The sequence below is a fragment of the Anabrus simplex genome, chromosome 6 (assembly GCF_040414725.1).
Source record: "Anabrus simplex isolate iqAnaSimp1 chromosome 6, ASM4041472v1, whole genome shotgun sequence".
In the NCBI taxonomy this organism is placed as follows: Eukaryota; Metazoa; Arthropoda; class Insecta; order Orthoptera; family Tettigoniidae; genus Anabrus; species Anabrus simplex.
The window spans coordinates 119542689-119555029 of record NC_090270.1 but is presented as its reverse complement, the minus strand read 5'-3'; positions in this window follow the sequence as shown (position 1 = coordinate 119555029).

Genomic DNA, 12341 nt, shown 5'->3' with positions numbered 1-12341 from the left:
GCCTGAGATATCGATATATTTTTTTTCAAATGACAGATCAGTATGTCGAACGGTCTAACGCTCATATACTGGGTTCAAGTTCTTTCCGACCACCCTTTATATTTAAGGAAATATTTCAATTAGTCATGGCAACCGCGTTTAATCTTCCGAACATGTTGGAACACGGTAAGTTCAGTAAACATGTTTAAAACCTCTGTCGCATAATACTGACTATCACTGACCGATGGCATCTGCGAGCGTCGGTTACTACTCAATAAATCAAAAAATCAATAATAATAATAATAATAATAATAATAATAATAATAATAATAATAATAATAGATTAAAACATCTGAATACACCATCCAGGCTATAGCAGACTCGGTACTACAACACTCACTATCGGTATCAGACATCACCTGTATTCCACGACCTCACCGTGGAAATGCTTACAGTTTCAATAAAGGTCAGGAACTCCAACAGATAACCCTACCATATATTACCTGCTTGCATGCAATTAAACATAGAAGTCCACAGTTCTAGCCCTTCAGGAAAGCAACTCACTGTTGAAAACATCCCAGGGATATGAGCTACGAATTTTAATTAAATAAAATATAATAAGTATGAAAATATATTTTTACTTAGTCCTAGAAATGTCGATCCTTTTCTTAATCATAGTTATCCTGTTGATAAGATTAGCACTTTGTCTTTTTCTACCACTACGAACGTTAATGTGAGTCATAGAAGAATTTCACTTAAAACTACAGTACATTCAGCGTGGACATTTAAAAAAAACGCCAGAGAGTATTAAAGAATTAAAAAATTAAAGAATTATGCAAATAAGTTAATTTTGCTAGGATTTGGATCAAAAAGAAAAGCAGTAAAGAAAACAAGTGATTTTAGGCTGTATTTCCGGAATTGCATTTAGGCCGGAATTGATCTTCGAAATTTGAAACTTGTTTCTTTTGATTTGAAAGAGTTATCCAAGACTCGCAATTTGAAATCTCCCCGTGCCCTTTAAACATTCAACTTTCGGCACAGTTGAGGATCTCTACTTTGCCAGGTAAGAAATGATCTTAACATTAAAATATAAAATTGTCGGGCTGAATGGCACAGACGGTTCAGGCGCTGCCATTCTGACCCCAACTTGGTGGTAGTGGTAATGATGGTGGTATTGTCGATTATTGTTTTAAGAAGAAGTGCAACTTTGCAACTATCCTCTATACCTAAACGCTAATGAGAGAGAAAAAGTAGAAGGGATCCGACACTACGAAAGATGAAGGTCTCGGCCAAAGAAGAAAACTGCCACGAACGGCGTAAAAATGAGGCTCCCTAGCCCTCGAATGTTCTAATAGCGTCGGGGTCAGAAAAAGACAAGAATTGACCAAGCTTGGTCGGATAGAATAGATGAAAGTGGGGGCCGGGCACAAGTAAGTGGAAGCAATGCCAGGACTCACTAAGGGCCTCGTGGGGACAAACCCACGCTCCAAAGTTGAGAGTCCGTGTGGCTCCTTTTGGTCACATCTTACGAGAGGCAGGGGGCACTGTGTGTGTTATTCTACCGCTCTCATCCACAGGAGGAGCCCCTCTTGGCAGGTTCTATCGTGACTTGGTCTGCTGGTGTTTGAAGGAACTGAAATACACCAGCCTCGTGTCGGTAGATTTCCTGGCACGTAAAAGAACTCCTGCGGGACTAAAATTCCGGCACCTCGGCGTCCCTAAAAACAGTAAAGTAATTAGTGAGACGTAAAGCCAGTAAAATTAAATTATTACATGTACAATTCATTGTCTTTAATATTGTCCTGACCGAGCTCGATAGCTGCAGTCGCTTAAGTGCGGCCAGTATCCAGTATTCGGGAGATAGTAGGTTCGAACCCCACTGTCGGCAGCCCTGAAAATGGTTTTCCGTGGTTTCCCATTTTCACACCAGGCAGATGCCGGGGCTGTACCTTAATTAAGGCCACGGCCGTTTCCTTCCCACTCCCAGCCCTTCCCTGTCCCATCGTCGCCATAAGACCTATCTGTGTCGGTGCGACGTAAAGCAACTAGCAAAAAAATATTGTTCTTTGTGAACTGATTAGGTGGCGATCGGTTAGATTCCGTAATAGGGGTGGCTACGTGTTGGATATTCTCAATTAATTAATCATCATCTATATTTAGGACTGTCACCCAGGTGGCGGATTCTTTAAGAGTTCTTTATCCAGTCGGTTCTTAAATGATTTCAAAGGGGCTGGAAATTTACATCTCGGTTGATAAATTCTTCCAATCCCTAATTCCTCTTCCTATAAAAAAATATTTGCCCCGACTTTTCCTACTGAATCCCAACTTTATCGCCATTTTATTATCATTCCTACTCTTAAACACCCAACTCAGTCTTATTCATCTACTAAAGGTCATTCCAAGCCATCTCACCACTGACAGCTCGAAACATTCCGCTTAGTCGAGCAGCTCGTCTCCTTACTTCCAAGTCTTGCCAACCCAAAATTTCCAACATTTTCGTAACCCTACTCTTTTTTTTTAACTATCCGGAACAAATCGCGCTGCTTTCCTTTGAATATTTTCCAGTCCTCGTATTAAGTAATTTTGGTGAGGGTCCTACACACTGGAAACCTGCTGTAATTGGGGTCTCTTTCCTGACGAAATCTTGTCAGCCATTTGATACCATTATCACCCAAACCTTTCCACTCTTCGTCCGGTATCTGGTCTGAATCGGTGCTTTTGTTTTTCTTCATTTTTGAGACTGCTTTCGCTACTTCACATGCATTTATTGATAGGAAGTAAACAATCGAGTCTGTTCGTTTCTTGCCGTTACAGAACAAGAAATACCGTGAATAAATATGGAAATATAAACAGTAGGTCTGCAATACCATCGTCCCTATTGCACTATTTGTGCGCAGCATGGTGATTGTCTAGCTTTAAAAATAAAAATAAAATACCTTTGTGTTCTTTGTGTCTACCAGAGTCATATTTACACGATTCGAAATAATAGAAAAATTCTCTACGTCCTCCAGGGAACAATCTTCTTCCCGTATAACAAGTACTTAGATTTCACTTATTTATCAAGATACTATGTATGTATGACCAGGAAGTGCAGTGCGATAGAAATGGAGACTCGTCCTTCACACTGTAGCGCACAACACTGCTAGCTAATGTATCATTCATGAATAGAGCCCCTTGGGAGTCTTACACTCACTCTTCAAGAGAACTTGACCGGTCACTGCAGAATACCGCACCACATCTGCTTTTCCAGGCAATAAATAACGTATCCGAGCTGAACTCCTATGCGCAAGGAAATGTTTATTTAGAAATTCACTATGAAAACACAACAATTATTATTTATAGGCCGCAGAGGTTAAAAAGGTAATGTTTGTATGTGGAGGCTGATCTCTGGAGTCAGTCACCAATTGAAGAGCCCGGTGCAGGAACCAGACACTCCAAAATATAAAATTTTTCAGGAGACACATAAATTTTCATATATTAATTATATGTTGAAAATGTAAGGGTTATCTACGTACACGAGCTAGAAGCAATAGTAACATACATATTGAAGTGGAAATGATACGGGTTGTATTACTAGATTCCCTCTCAGTTTATTCCCACAACCGCTGGAGCTGCCCGGTTTCATGCCCCGGTGAACTATGTTTACTATGGCAAATGCAATAACCAGTACTGTTTACCTGAGTTATCAATGTAAGATACTTTATTATACAGCAGACTTACTATGAGAGTAAGTATCATTACAGTTTTTTAATTTAATTTCGTGTGGCTATTTCTAACCGGGTGCAGCCCTTGTAAAGCAGACCCTCCGATGAGGGTGGGCGGCATCTGCCATGTGTAGGTAACTGCGTGTTATTGTGGTGGAGCATAGTGTTATGTGCGGTGTGTGTGCGTTGCAGGGATGTTGGGAACAGCACAAATACCCAGTCCCCGAGCCGAGGAAATTAACAAGGTTAAAATCTACGACCCGGCCGGGAATCGACCCCAGGACCCCTGTAACCAAAGGCCAGCACGCTAACCATTTAGCCATGGAGCCGGACATCATTACAATGCAACAAGATTTATATACAGCAAGGAAATCAGGTTCGTTATCCAGCTCCAAAATCATCACCGGGTGCATCATCACTACCAGTTGAAACTATCTGGTTGTAGAACCACAAACAGTCAGGTGGAACATATTTCGAAGCTACACCGTTCAGAAAGTTAGCAGAAAATGTTTTATAACGTCTGGTAGGTGAACATTAATTTGGAAGACGGGGTTCCAATGGTCGTACAGCATATCTTGAGACCTTATCTACTCAGGGTATGTCTCATCGAAGTTATACTCCATCTGTAGGCGCAGCCATGCATTCAACTGTCAGATTAACCCTCAAAACAAAGTGAATAGCGGTGTCGTTGTGAGGTACACAGACTACTGCGGTCATTTGAGCACGATGTACGTAAACCAGCACATCCCATGAGACATCTTAACAAGGTTCAAGTCGCAAGGGCCATCACTTCGATCCAGGAAGGATGAACTTTTCGTCGTGTTGCTGTAGATCTCAATGTCTCTCCGTCAGTTATTCACCGCTTGTGGAATCGCTACAGTGAGACAGGCCACTTCACAAGGAGGGTTGGACAAGGTAGTGGACGCATGACAACCCCACAGGATGACCGATATCTGATATCTGACCATCTGTGCGTTGCGGCGTCGTTCAGTAACTGCCAGGGAACTGCAACAAGGCCTCAGGAGGGTCACTGGAGTCATGGTATTTGAACACACAGTAAGGAACAGATTAAAAGAAGTGTCCTTACGACCCAGACGTCCTGTTCGAGTGCCCCGTTTAACGCTGCAACATCGCGCAGCTCGCCTTCTGTTTGCCCGTACCCACGTCAACTGACAACTTCGCCAATGGAGACCTGTGTTGTTCACAGATGAGTCCAGATTTCCCCTCACACAGCGTGATGGACGTCAACGTGTATGGAGACGCCGTGTTGAGCAGTTCATGCCAAATGTTGTCCAGGAAGGCGACCGATTCAGACAAGGTTCTGTCATGATGTGGGGTGGCATCAGTATTGATGACCGTACGGATCTTGTCGTCGTCCGTGGTAATATTACCGCTGCGGGGTACATCGAGCAGATACTGCTACAGCATGTTTGGTTGCTGCATACGGTGTTGGCCCTGAATTCGTACTCGTGCACGACAATGCCACGGCTCATGTAACGCGCATCACCAGAGCTGTCGTGCGAGACAGACATCCGTAGATATTCAAGAGATGAAATGGCCAGCAGTGAGTCCTGACCTTAATCCCATCGAGCATGTGTTAGATAGGCTTGATAGAAGTGTTCGTAGGCGTCCATTCCACCACAGACTGTCCAAGACCTCGAAGAGGCTCTCATTGAAGAATGGGACCTGATACCGCAACGTGACCTCCGTCGACTTGTACGGAGCATGCAATGTAGGTGCCAAGCTGTGTTAAAGCCTCGTGAAGTTTATACACCATACTGAAGTTCTCCAACTGTGATAAAAATCCACCCTAGATATTTCCGTTTGTGTTCTGAAAATGAACGCGAATCCATCCATGTTCTTTTCTTTACTTCAACGGTGAAGAATGAAGGTTTAGTTGGTAATATACCTGGATGTGAGGTATTGTTTTTCGGAGCATGGCATACGTTCAAAAACATGTTCCCCTATTTTTTTTGAACTGATCGTTAACATCCTGTGCCTTATTTGCATTGACTTTTAAGACACTGCCATGTAGAACACTTGATGCGTCTGGTAAGGAAAGAGTAGCTTTCTCCAAAACAAAGACATCTCTTACCATTGTACTCGCGTTGGCATCGCGTGACAGTCCATTGCTGTTGTATTCAACATGTCTATATTTTGACACTGTCAACCTTGCACATTTACGAGGACTGGTGTTTGTTTTGCAGGTTTTGAAGTGAGTTGTATAGTCTAAAATCGTAGTTCGTATTACATCATGATAATCTTGTGGCAAATAGATTCTCTCTCGCTTTCATGTTTCGTTTACTCGTTGGCTGAATGGTCATCGTATTGGCCTTCAGTTCAGAGGGTCCCGGGTTCGATTTCCAGCCGGGTCGGGGATTTTAACCTTAATTAGTTAAATCCAATGGCCCAGGGGCTGGGTGTTTGTACTGTCACCAACATTCCTGCAACTCACACACCTCACATAACACTATCCTCCAACACAATAACAAGCAGTTACCTACACATGGCAGATGTCGCCCACCCTCATCAGAGGGTCTGCCTTACAAGGGCTGCACTCGGCTAGAAATAGCCACACGAAAATTATTATTATTATAGTTTTTCGTTTTTCCTTTTCGATTACACCAAAGGTCTGGTCACAGTGGTCGAACATTGAACTATAGTCGCTGCAAGACACAGAGAGCTCCAGGAGGTATCTGGGTTCGTGCGCCGGCAGAAACAATTAAAACAATTCCGACAGCTCTTTCTACACTCCTACTAAGCACCAAATTAGTGGAACAGTACAGTTATTTCACCAGCAGATAGAGGTTTTTTCGTACGATAGCAAAAAAAAAAAAAAAAAAACGAAATTGACCAAAAAGTGGAACTGTCTGGTTCTTACACCGGGCTCTTCAATTGAAGAAATTCAACCACCAGCAGAGAGCTTATGTATTCAAGATGGTCGTAGGCTGTATATAGTCACGAATACAGTGCCTAAATAATAATAATAATAATAATAATAATAATAATAATAATAATAATAACCGTTTAGCCACCTTATGAAGGCATTTTGATTTGACGCCATCCAAGCTGCCAAACTGTATCTCTCTTAGGCGACCTTTGGCTGGGCGTTTTCACTAATTTAGTTTGATGACCAACAAATATGTTACCAGAAATGTTTTACATGCAGACATGGTCTGATATCGAATGTTGAATGGACTCTTCTCCACCCTTCGAAAATCCGACTACTTCTGTTGTGTTTGAACCCATGATCTTGAGGTCAGGGGGCCAACACTCTACCACTGAACCACAGACGGAGCTGCCTAATCTTGTTAGTACTATCAAGATTAAACCCTCCAACTGTACTTAGAATCTAATGTAGTCCACAACGACATTTTTCTTTTTAATTCTAGTGATTCCCAGAAAAGGAGTTTGTCCGTGTTTTTTGGTGAAAATTTATCCGATAAAATCCAAAACACCGGGTAAACTGTTGGTCTTACGGAGTAGACACACAGGATTTAGAAAAAATCCCGTAAGTATGTTAAAATTTCCTCCGTAACTAAAAATGTATAAGAAAATTGCTGTCTTAACGTATTAAATAAGTATTTTGTGGGCTTTTTGCATGTCCCTTACGGAGTCAGAAAAAGCTGTAGATAAAAACGCGTGGACCAATATCGTAAATACCTGCAAGATCATCTAACCCTTAACTGCACAATGAGCAATGGAATGCAATAACGATCAGTGATGTACACCACAATATTTTTCATCGGCAGTATCACATAGGAAAGTGTATAAGAAAACACACACGCTTCTTTGTCTGGTTTGGCGGGGAATGTCCCTTTACATTAAGTTCCTTTCCGTAATTTTTCAAGTTCAATGTAAATTTGTTGTGTCTTTGATAGGTTTATGTGTCCTACGAATACATGTATGTTCATGTTCGTTCACTTTCTTAGGTTGATATTCTCATTTTTAGACATGTTGGAATTTCTCCAACGATGTAGTTGTTTTGCACCTTAAAATAAAAATCGCCAATACCCTTGAAATACAGAATTTAGTACCTTTAGATGTAATCATTCCATTTCTGTCCGGTTCCATGGCTAAATGGTTAGCGTGCTGGCCTTTGATCACAGGTGTCCCGGGTTCGATTTCCGGCAGGGTCAGGAATTGGAATCATTATTGCTTCATTTCGCTGGCACGGGGGCTGGGTGTATGTGTCGTCTTCATCATCATTTCATCCTCATCACGACGGGCAGGTAGCCGATGGGCGTCAAATCAAAAGACCTGCACCTGGCGAGCCGAACATGCCGTTGGGACACTCCCGGCATTAAAAACCATACGCCATTTCATTCCATTCCATTTCTTACATTGGAAGGTGAGCTCATCCTTGAAATCAACATTCCCTCTTTCATCTCTCCTTGCGTGCTCCTTTCTTTCTTTCTTTCTTTCTTTCTTTCTTTCTTTCTTTCTTTCTTTCTGTCTTTCTTTCTTTCTTTCCCTTAAACCAAATCTGAAAGTCGGCATACTGCCCAATTTGTCCTGTTGAATTCCAAATTTATTTTCACATTGTGATCTTACCTACTTTTTAAAACACCACTCAACCTTCTTCGTCTACTGATGTCAATCCACGCCATTTCTCCACTGACAGCTTGTAACATACCACTTAGTCAAGCAGCTCGTCTCCTTACTCCCAAGTCTTCCCAGCCTAAAGTTCGCAACATTTTTGTAACACTACTGTTTCTTCGAAAATCACTCAGAACAAATCGTGCTGCTTTTCTTTTGATTTTTCCCAGTTCTTGAATTTTTTTTTTTTGGTATTTGCTTTACGTCGCACCGACACAGATAGGTCTTATGGCGGCGATGGGATAGGAAAGGTCTAGGAATCGGAAGGAAGCGGCCGTGGCCTTAATTAAGGTACAGCCCCAGCATTTGGCTGGTGTGTAAATGGAAAACCACGGAAAACCATCTTCAGGGGTGCCGACAGTGGGGTTCGAACCCATTATCTCCCGATTACTGGATACTGGCCGCACTTAAGCGACTGCAGGTATCGAGCCTATGATTTTTCTTTCCTTTATCCAGTGGTTTAATATTGCACCATCTAAGAAAGGTTCTTCGGTGACAATGGGATAGGAAAGGGGAACTGGGATAGAAGCCGCCGTACCGGGTGCGTTGGCCGTGCGGTAAGGAGCGCGCGGCTGTGAGCTTGCATCCGGGAGATAGTGGGTTTTCCACCCACTACCCTTTGCTAACGAGGTCATTAATTGTGGACTGAAAATGGGAAACTAAAGAAAACCATTTTCAAGGCTATCAGTATTCGGGTTTGGACACACCATCTCCCGAATACAAACTTACAGCTACGCGGCCTGTACTATGCACCATGCAGCAAACTCACTCAATTTATTAATAGCGTGGGCCCGTTATGGAGATGGTGAGTACAGGGACACTTTTTGACTCTCTGTGTGTGTGTGTGTGTGTGTGTGTGTGTGTGTGTGTGTGTGTGTGTGTGTGTGTGTGTGTGTGTGTGTGTGTGTGTGTGTGTGTGTGTGTGTGTGTGTGTGTGTGTGTGTGTGTGTGTGTGTGTGTGTGTGTGTGTGTGTGTGTGTGTGTGTGTGTGTGTGTGTGTGTGTGTGTGTGAAGTATGACTGTTATAGACCTATTAGTAACACCCTCTCTGGTTACCTTTGACGCACTTGTGTTGGATAAGCTAACCCAAGGTGCGTGGCATGTTGTTGTAACCTCTCCTTTGTGCGTCGAAATGTACTGCCATCTGGATGTCACTTACAAGGGTATCGCTGGCTACAAAGCGCAGTTGCTAGCTTTGTCGGCCGTAGCGACGACACAACTTTATCACCGTTGCCATAATGTGGACGTTCCACATTCAAATATTAGTGTAAAAACACGGTTAGAATTTTCACTTGAATATGGGTCTAAATGAATGACCTCATCACGCGTTTTCTCTACTCTCATTCAACCTTTATTCGCTTTCCTGGATGTACTTTTCTTTCCTGCAAGTTTCGTATCTGGCGGTGTCTTCTCAAATCTGTTCGTCCACAATCCACTATTCTGCTTACATGGTCATGCTGTTTTCCTTAAAAAAAATCAAAATAGGATTAATATTTTCGAATTCAACCATTGAACATACCACGCCTTCGTCATTTTGGCTAGGCATCACTTTCCTATTGACTGAATCATCTCAAATAGAACCTGACGGAAATCAAGTGACGAAAGAATAACATATTATTAAAATTAATCTACTACAAAATCTCCAGGAAGCAAACATCTTATATAAAGTACTGTGCCCTGAAGACAAACCATAACTCCGAAAATAATATGGCTCTAAAATTCTGCTTAAATTGATGGATTAGTCTAATCGTAGAATAATAGTGTCAAAAGCCAGTACCATACACAGCTATGGGGACCTTGATGCAAAGATTTATTGTAAGGCATATGACATTACCATCACTCCTGGTGGGATAATTTATGAGAAATATGAAGTGAAGACAAGAAAAAACATAATTTTAATATAATTAAGCTATGTCGTGTGTGTGTGTCTGAGGAAGTTGTTTTGAAACTTAAGAACGGTATAGTTACCCATTATAACTTATATAAACAGTTAGCATAGCACAAGGGGAACATAGAACACCAAACTGTTAAGTCCTTTGTTAGTGCAGAGGATGCACATGATATCTAAAGGAAAAGCATATCACCAGTGTACGTTTACCAAACAGGATCTGCAAGCTGCTAAGGGACCAACTACAGTACTCAACAAAAGAAATGATCCTTCAACCTCCACTCAGATATGTACTGCATATCACCTGTTACTTTAGCAGGTAAGAATCATACACTCTTTATATGCCAGTCTGTGAATATGTTATATTTGGTTGAATTTTATGTTGTTCCTACGTACGGACAAAAACAATAAGAGGTAACACTGACCCGTTTTGATAGAGGTGTGTGTGATGTTGTTTGATTATGAAGATTTTTCATCTGAGACCTGTTTCTTTCTCTCCTACTGCGACGTCTTACTTGAGCTCATGTTGAGATGTTGGTAGTCCCGTACAATTCATGTTCGCTACCAGGGGCGATATTTGTGGTTTGATTATTGTAATGACTAGGTGAGCCTTGCCCTGTATTGCGGCCACCCTGATTATTTGATCTGGACTCTCAGATCGAGCTCATGAGGTTTTGACTCACTTTTCTCATGTTACTGTGGTTTTTATCGCGGTGTGTCATGATTCTGCATTTTATGTTGCCTTGCGCATCTGGTCTCTACGTGTGAATGTGTGGATGCCTTGTATGAATGCCGGGTCTGTGTTACTTTTTTGGTACGTTATGGATGTTACCTTCAGTTTTACTGTTATGGTTGTTTATTTGATTATCTTGTCTCAGCTCCTGGCTGGTATAACCGTTTTATTTTTATATTTCGGGATCATATTCTATGCCTTACATATCATGTTTGACTATGTTTATTTCACTTCTGTAGCTATGGCAACGCCCAATTTTTTGTTCATTGATTTTTCTATGTTATGTAAATTTGTAAGATTATTATTATTATTATTATTATTAAATTACATTTGTGTTTGTGTGCGTAGAGTTGAGAGAATCGAAATGTATAGAGCAATCTTTCATTAATTTCTTCATACAGCAATAATTTTTCTTTTGCTCCCAATCCTCCTCCTCACTCCTCTTCATTTTAATGTGCTTTCTAAATGGCTATTCCTAATTTATTTCCTATATTTTACGCGATTAATTACATATGGTAATGGCTACTACATAAGAATTGCATTCGCTTAAAACAATAAATACATAGACTATTAAAAGGGATTGATAGTTTTCAGAGGGATGTTCTAACTGTAGAACAGCAACACTTGCAATTGAAATGTCTAATTTCAATTTTAATGATACATATCTTGTGACATATTTAGAATATTGTTGTAATCTATTGAATCGTTTATAATCGGAAGGGTGAGGGTTTTATTTCTTTTAAGGGGGCCGGTACATTTTGAAAAAAGGCGTTCCCGTTGGGGGAAGCACATGGCCCTGAGCTTCACTCACGTACCATAAAATAATTCTTGTGGGCGAAGGCGGGCGGACAAATAGCTAACCTCTCTATGCTACTTAGTTCCGAGGGTAAGTGTAGGCTAAACCTTCATGGACTGTGTGGATATGACTTTGATTTTCTTATTATCAGTGGAAGAACCCAGTTTTCAAGCAAGGGGCAGGCACGCTACCCTACACGATGGGGCTTTTGAGGTTATGGGATAGCTAATACAAAACTGATGTAATTCATTAATTTTCTTATCAATTATTTCTATAAGACTTTTATATTTAATGGTATTAAGGAATGTAATATACACCGTGAATTAAAATTATTAGGACGTCGTGCCAAATTCTATAACCACCGTATGTAGCATGGAGAACAGCTGGACCTGCTGAGAACAGCTCACTAAGGGTACTGGTTGATTGATGCAAGTATCAGAAGTGATGCTGTCTCCAGTGCATACCACAGTTGCTGGAGCGTGTGTACTGAAGGATTCATAGAGCGGAAATGATGCTCGAAGTGGTCCACAGATGCTCAATTAGGTAACTTGTTGTGAGCTGGTGTTGTGATTATATAAAGAAAATGGGAAACAGTTCATACACACCTAATTCGTCGCTGGCACGAATAAACGGGGTGAAATA